The sequence below is a fragment of the Amblyomma americanum genome, chromosome 3 (genome assembly GCF_052857255.1).
Source record: "Amblyomma americanum isolate KBUSLIRL-KWMA chromosome 3, ASM5285725v1, whole genome shotgun sequence".
Lineage (NCBI taxonomy): Eukaryota > Metazoa > Arthropoda > Arachnida > Ixodida > Ixodidae > Amblyomma > Amblyomma americanum.
Window position 1 is genome coordinate 169,707,755 of NC_135499.1, and position 6,000 is coordinate 169,713,754.

Genomic DNA, 6,000 nt, shown 5'->3' on the forward strand with positions numbered 1-6,000 from the left:
ACCGCCCGCCAAGCAGCACGTTTGCGGGCATAGTGCACCTCAGTCAACTTGCACTGTTTCGCGTGGCGCTCGCGTAGTTGACTTTTCATTTCTTACAGCGGATTTTTCATTCTCCTTATGCGCTCTTGGAGCAGCCTTCCACGTGACATCTTCAGCCGCCGGCAGCGCCCCATGAAGGTAGCGGCGATAACACGGTCGCCACGGGCAAGCGCGACCAGGCGCAGCCTTGGTATGCTGGGCGTCGCTTCTGAAAGCTGAAGGTAGAATTCGAATTGGATCCGCCGAAATGCGCCTTCCGTGGTTGATAACTTAAGCCTTAGTTTGTTTTTTTTAACGTGGTAGCATTGTAAGCCCCGTCGTAGAAAATAAGCCATGCCATGTGTCGTAAAAATGATGATTTGTCGATGTGTGACGTCGCAATGACGTCGCCAGACTACGTGACGAGGAGATGTGGCGTCGCCAGGCCGGAAGGGACGTCCCTTCTGGGGAATGCGTCATCAGCTTCAATGCTCGCGCATTGTCAGCAGTTAATGCAGTTGTGTGTACCTGAGTTTTTCGCCTTTTGTTTAACTGATGCTCTTGCCTGGCCTTTTTCCCACTTCCAGCATCGGCGCTTAGGACAGCTAAAACGCTCTCGCCGCGCTCAAAGTACACTCACACGCGAAACGATTCCCGGTTCATTCAGTACCTGCGAAGCTCACTTTCCCAACCTGGCTGCAAACTACTGCGCAGTCCATATGCAATTGCTGTGTCACTCTAGTAGCGGTCTGACAGTGTGGGGAGTTACGTACGCGTCTGCCGTTAGCTGCTCTAGCGCGCATGTCTCACTTGTCACGGAAACGAACAGACTAGACCATAGGATAGTTGGCGAGGGGAAGAGCGATAAGGCGGCGGGGAAGCGACGCAGCCGGGGGTAGGTGCAGAAGCGCCACCAACGTCGTTTCTGCGGACAGTTCCGCATTGAAGCGACACAAAAACGCGCCGTTTGGAAGAGGGTCGTTACTTCCGGTCGCGCGAATCGCAGTCGCTCCGGGGCATGGGCCTCGGGAGAGGGAAGACAAAGAAAATAAAACCGCGAAAAGGCTCGCGCGAGGAGCGCGGTTTGGCGGAACACTGCGAATCGCTGTGGGGCACACACGCGCCGATCGAGTAGCGTCAGCGCGCGAAGGAGAAAAAAGAGCAGCAAAAGCAATAGGAGTGTGTGCACTCACTGAGTGCAAACAAAGTTTGCATAGCCGAGATTGGAAACGAATTAAAGGAGGGATGGAGAGCCCAGGCGGCGGGCTCTTCGCTCTGCCGCTGGCTGTGTTTTCACGCACGAGTAGGCATGCTTCTCTTCTCCCCGTGAGAGGAAAAAGGGGGCGAGTGAGTGGGGGGGAGGGGGTGCTGGCTGAGGCAGCGGCGGTCACGCCTTTATATGGAGCGGTGCGCGTGAACAACTTTTGTGGGTTTGAGCTTGGGAGAACTTTGTCTCCTGCTTCGGCGCCACTTTGCGTTTGCTGCTGCCGTCGAGGATTGCCTTGTCCGTTCCGTGTCTGCAGCGGTCTTCGGAGGAAAGGGCAGCTGAACACACAGCGACACAGGCGGAAAGGTGTGACGACGGTAACGAGACCTAACCAACTATCATCACCATTAGCCAGACTACGACCACTGCAGGGCAAAGGCCCCTCCCATGTCTCTCCAATTAACCCTGTCCTTTGTCAGCTGCGGCCACCGTGCCCCCGCACCCCTGCAAACTTCTTAATCTCATCCGCCCACCTAGCCTTCTGCGCTTGCCTTCTCTTACCACTACGCAACAACCTTACTTGGCAATTGAGCCAAGGCTGCACAGCGGAGACACGCCTTCTCTTCCTGCGCAGCGAATATAGTCCCCGGTTGCGGTTATTTATTTCCTCTTTAAACTTAGTATATTGGCAACACTCGTTATTTAAGGCACATTTTCTAACAAATGTGCATTTTCAACGTTAGAGGGTCACTGAAGGAGCAGTTTCTTTGACTACTAGTTGTTCAGGCCACGTTTAGGCGCGTCCGGTTTCAAGAAGCTTCGATAGATGGCGCCAGCTGCTTCAGCGTAGGAGCGAAAAACAGCTCAGCGAGCAGCGTGCCAGCCGGCCGTCCTGCGGGCTAACTGCTGGAAGAGCGGCACGCCCCTGTACCTTTCATTGCCAAGAAAAGTGACATGTCATCTTTTGCATCTTTACTGTCGGCTTGCGCTGGCGGCGTTGTCACATTTAATGCACACGTGTCCGTCGATGGGTCCAAATACGAAGCTTTAGTTCAGAGCAACCCGCCGCGGTGGCTCAGTGGTTAGCGCGCTCGGCTACTGATCCGGAGTTCCCGGGTTGTAATCCGACCGCGGCGGCTGCGTTTTTATGGAGGAAAAACGCTAGAGCGTCCGTGTGCTGTGCGATGTCAGTGCACGTTAAAGATCCCCAGGTGGTCGAAATTATTCCGGAGCCCTCCACTACGGCACCTATCTCTTCCTTCCTTCTTTCACCCCATCCCTTCCCTTACGGCGCGGTTCAGGTGTCCAACGATATATGAGGCAGATAATGCGCCATTTCCTCCCCCCCCCCCAAAAAAAAAACAATTATTATTAGTACAGTATTGCAGTATTGCGCGGACTTAGGGAAATAATTGTTGCGGAGTGCGCGCACTCAAAAGGCGGTGTCAGTCTCACGGTGGTTTGCACGCCCGCAGTATTTGTTGCGCGGGTGTTTAACCGAGGCGCGCGGCTCGTTCCTTCGCCAACCGAAAGATGTCGCAGCTGGCTGCGCGCAGTAGTAACTCTACGCGCAATTACTCTTCGCGCTAAATGCGCAAGTGGCCATATTGCTATTGTGTGAACGAAGCGATTGTTTGCGTCGCAAGTCGTTTGATAAGTGATTCCAGAGTGCGGCACCTTCGAGCTGCCAACTGGCTGCGAAGCGTGCAAGAGTCAGCGGTTAATCGCGCCAAAGCTCAATCCCATTGTCGGCATTGACATGGTTTTTCATACTTTTCTGCTTCCTGGCCGGGCCTGGTCTTCTGGCGTACGTCGCTGGGATAAAAACGGCAATGATGACTGTGTCGCGCGGCACTTCGAGGTGGCGACCGGCCTTTTTGGCCGGGACGCAGATAGACACCCCAAGCAGCAGAAACCTCAGCGGCGGCGCGTATCGCACGCTGTCGATGTGTGACGCGCACGCTCTCATAGACGTCGCGGTGACAGCGTGTGGCATAACGGCTCGACGCGCCCGCGGCGTCGGGAGGAGCGATAGATAGCGCGCGGGCGACGCTGAATTACTTTTCAAAAAGGGACCGTCGTCGCCGCACACCTTTTGTGTCATCGGGCTGGCTTTGCGTGTACGCTCCTTGCGTCGCTGCTGTCGCCACCGCCGCGTTGGATCGCGACAATGGACGGGGCCGGCGCGCGCGGTTTGGAGATAACGGGAGGGCGACCTGCCGCTTCAATTCTCCACCATGCTCTATTGCGGTGGGCGCGAGCGCGTGTAGTAGTAGTGCGGTGGGGAGGGTCTGGACGGCGCGGTGTAGCGCGCGCTTTTAATCGTTCGGCGGTGTTGCTATCCGCATTTTCTGTTTCATTTTTTTTTTCTTCCAGGGTCTCTGCTTGGTGAGCTGTCAGTCAGGCATGCGTTTGCGCGCGCCACAGAGCGCGCGGCTGCTTTCTTTTATTCTCGGCGCCTTCGGGGCTGATGGCGCGTTTTATCGGTGACGTCATCTGGCGGCGTTCGAGGACTCTGAGCCGCGTGCCATGTGGCGGTGGCCGCTTTACGGGGTCCTTCCGGGTGCGTTCGCTTGGCCGGGCGCGGCGGTTTCTCGCCGTTGTTCTCTGCCGCTTTTTTTTCTTTTATTCCTCATCTTTTCCTTCTCGAGAGGATGAAATAGGCGGCCCTGGAAGGGGAGTGGATTGGGGGCGTTTTGGCTTTTGGGTTTCCCCATTGTCGAGCTTTGCGTGGAAAAACAGCGTTTTCTCGCGCAAGCTAGCAAAGGAAATGGAAAGAGGTGGTGAGGTGGCTGTCTCTGTGTGTGGAGATTAAGGCTGGTGTCTCGGTTACTTTTTTTTGTTCGCCCTAACGTTTTCCCTCTTGCCGTACAATATAGATGTGTCATGGAATTGGAAATAAAGATAAATGAGGCACAAAAACGCGTCATTTTAGAAATAGCAGATGTGTAGGAGAGCGTGTGGCATAAAATGTAGCGGCGGCGAAGCCGATCACCCAAGTTTCACTGGTGCGTTGCTGTGCTGTTCCTTGTAGAAGCATCATTCAGTAGCTCGCTTGGCGTCCAGTGATAGCTCTTAAGGTTTGTTGCTGTAATAATAATAATAATAACGACTTCTTTATTTTCATTATTGGTGGGGAGACTGCGGGTAAAAGTCATTTCAGAAAGAGCAACTTCACTAAAGCCCACAGCCTCCCTTACAAAGCCGGCAGCAGTTGTGGCTGATGTCTAAAATGCCATCACAGCCTATGATATTCAGTGGTGATCACACCGAGCACCTCATAAGAGCCTTATGTCTTCTCTGCACTGCATTGAATGCTGCATTTTGTCTGCTGCTTGTGTTGCGTTTAGCCGAGATTTGTTCATTCCTGCACATCGCACTAAAAATGGCTGTCATGTACGATGGATGCCATGCCATGTGCGAGTGTATACCAGATGTGTCGTACTTGTCTCTGATCATTTGCAAGTGAAACATTTGCAGGAATTCACGTTAAATCGGTCGACAAAGTAGCATGTGTTTGTCTTTCCCTTGCAAACATGCTTTAATGTTCGTCTTTCTCACTCAGCCATATAGTAAAAAAATTGTGTATGGGTTCATAGTTATGTGATATCCATTTTTGCATGCAGGTGGTTGTTGTTTGAAGGTGTGGTGACGACTCCTCCCAAGAAGTCTGCTACCCGGAAGGTGTGCTGTCCAATCAACGTTGAGCAAGACGTAGCAGAATGTTTTCATTTTGGTGTATGCGACACCATTGTGCACTGTGATGACACTGCAAGCCGTTAAAGAGTGAATGCTGATTTTATGTTGTTTTTTTTTCCTTTTGTGCCCCCCTATGCAGCCACCGCTTTGTTTTTAAGTGCTTTTGAAGTGTGATCTGCAGAAAAACATGAACCATTTTTGCATTTCTCAGCGATTTGTTTGCTTATGGTGCCTTATTAGTGCGAACTTTTTGGAGGAAAGTCCTCGTATGTCAACAACTACCATTTGTTCGGAAACGTTTATTTTTAATAAAACAGTTGCATGGCATTGTGTGACTCAATTGCGGCTTGGTAGAGAGCTGTTGTCTTGTTGACTTCGATTGTGTTATCATGGAGGAGTGGGTGCCGGTGTGAGTGCGGCAGAGTAGCAATGTGGCACGTGTGGAGCTTACTGCTCTGCCTTCGTAATTGACAGGCTCGATCATTGGCCTCATCATTGGCCACGGTATCAAATGCCACAAATTATGTTAGCGCAGAACCTTTTAACACCGATTGGTGTGGATCTCAGTTCTTTGCAGTGGGTTGATGACACGCCGGCAGCAGTGGAATTCCATTTTGACCGCGTCTTCCCATCTCATGCGAAACACAAGCCCGCAAACATTATAAACGGTTTTCTCTCTGATCACATAGAGGAATACCCCCATCATACGGTGCTTTCTACCGACGTCTCCGTCAACTGCAAAAAAGCAGCAGTTGGCATCTTTTCACAGGATTTGGCATGGAGCTATTCTGTCCGCATCCCAGATTATGTTCCTGTATTCTTCGCGGAATTTTTGGCTCTTGGAATGGCCCTGCACAAAATTTCATGTCATGTGTCTCACGTTATTATCCTCGCTGATTGTTTGTCAGTTTTAGTCTCCCTTGAAACTTCACAAAAAGATTTTTTGAGCCGTTTTGTGCGATTTTTTTGTCCCATGCACTTTGAAGGAGGTCAGTTTTGTCTGGGTCTCTGGCCATGCAGATATTCATTCAAAGGAGGTGGCTGATTACTTAACAAGGTTGGTTCTTGGCGGGTCA

At 51.8% G+C, this 6,000-nt stretch overlaps 1 protein-coding gene across 1 annotated transcript in view; it reads left to right on the top strand.

Annotated features, from left to right (window-relative positions):
• The window catches only part of LOC144125394 (peroxisomal ATPase PEX1-like), a 67,931-nt gene extending 62,680 nt beyond the window's left edge, over positions 1-5,251 (top strand). Inside the window, exon 22 of the mRNA XM_077658745.1 lies at positions 4,852-5,251. The gene's annotated coding sequence lies outside the window, so the exon portion shown is untranslated. The remainder of the gene's footprint in view (positions 1-4,851) is intronic.
• The last annotated feature ends 749 nt before the right edge of the window (positions 5,252-6,000 follow it).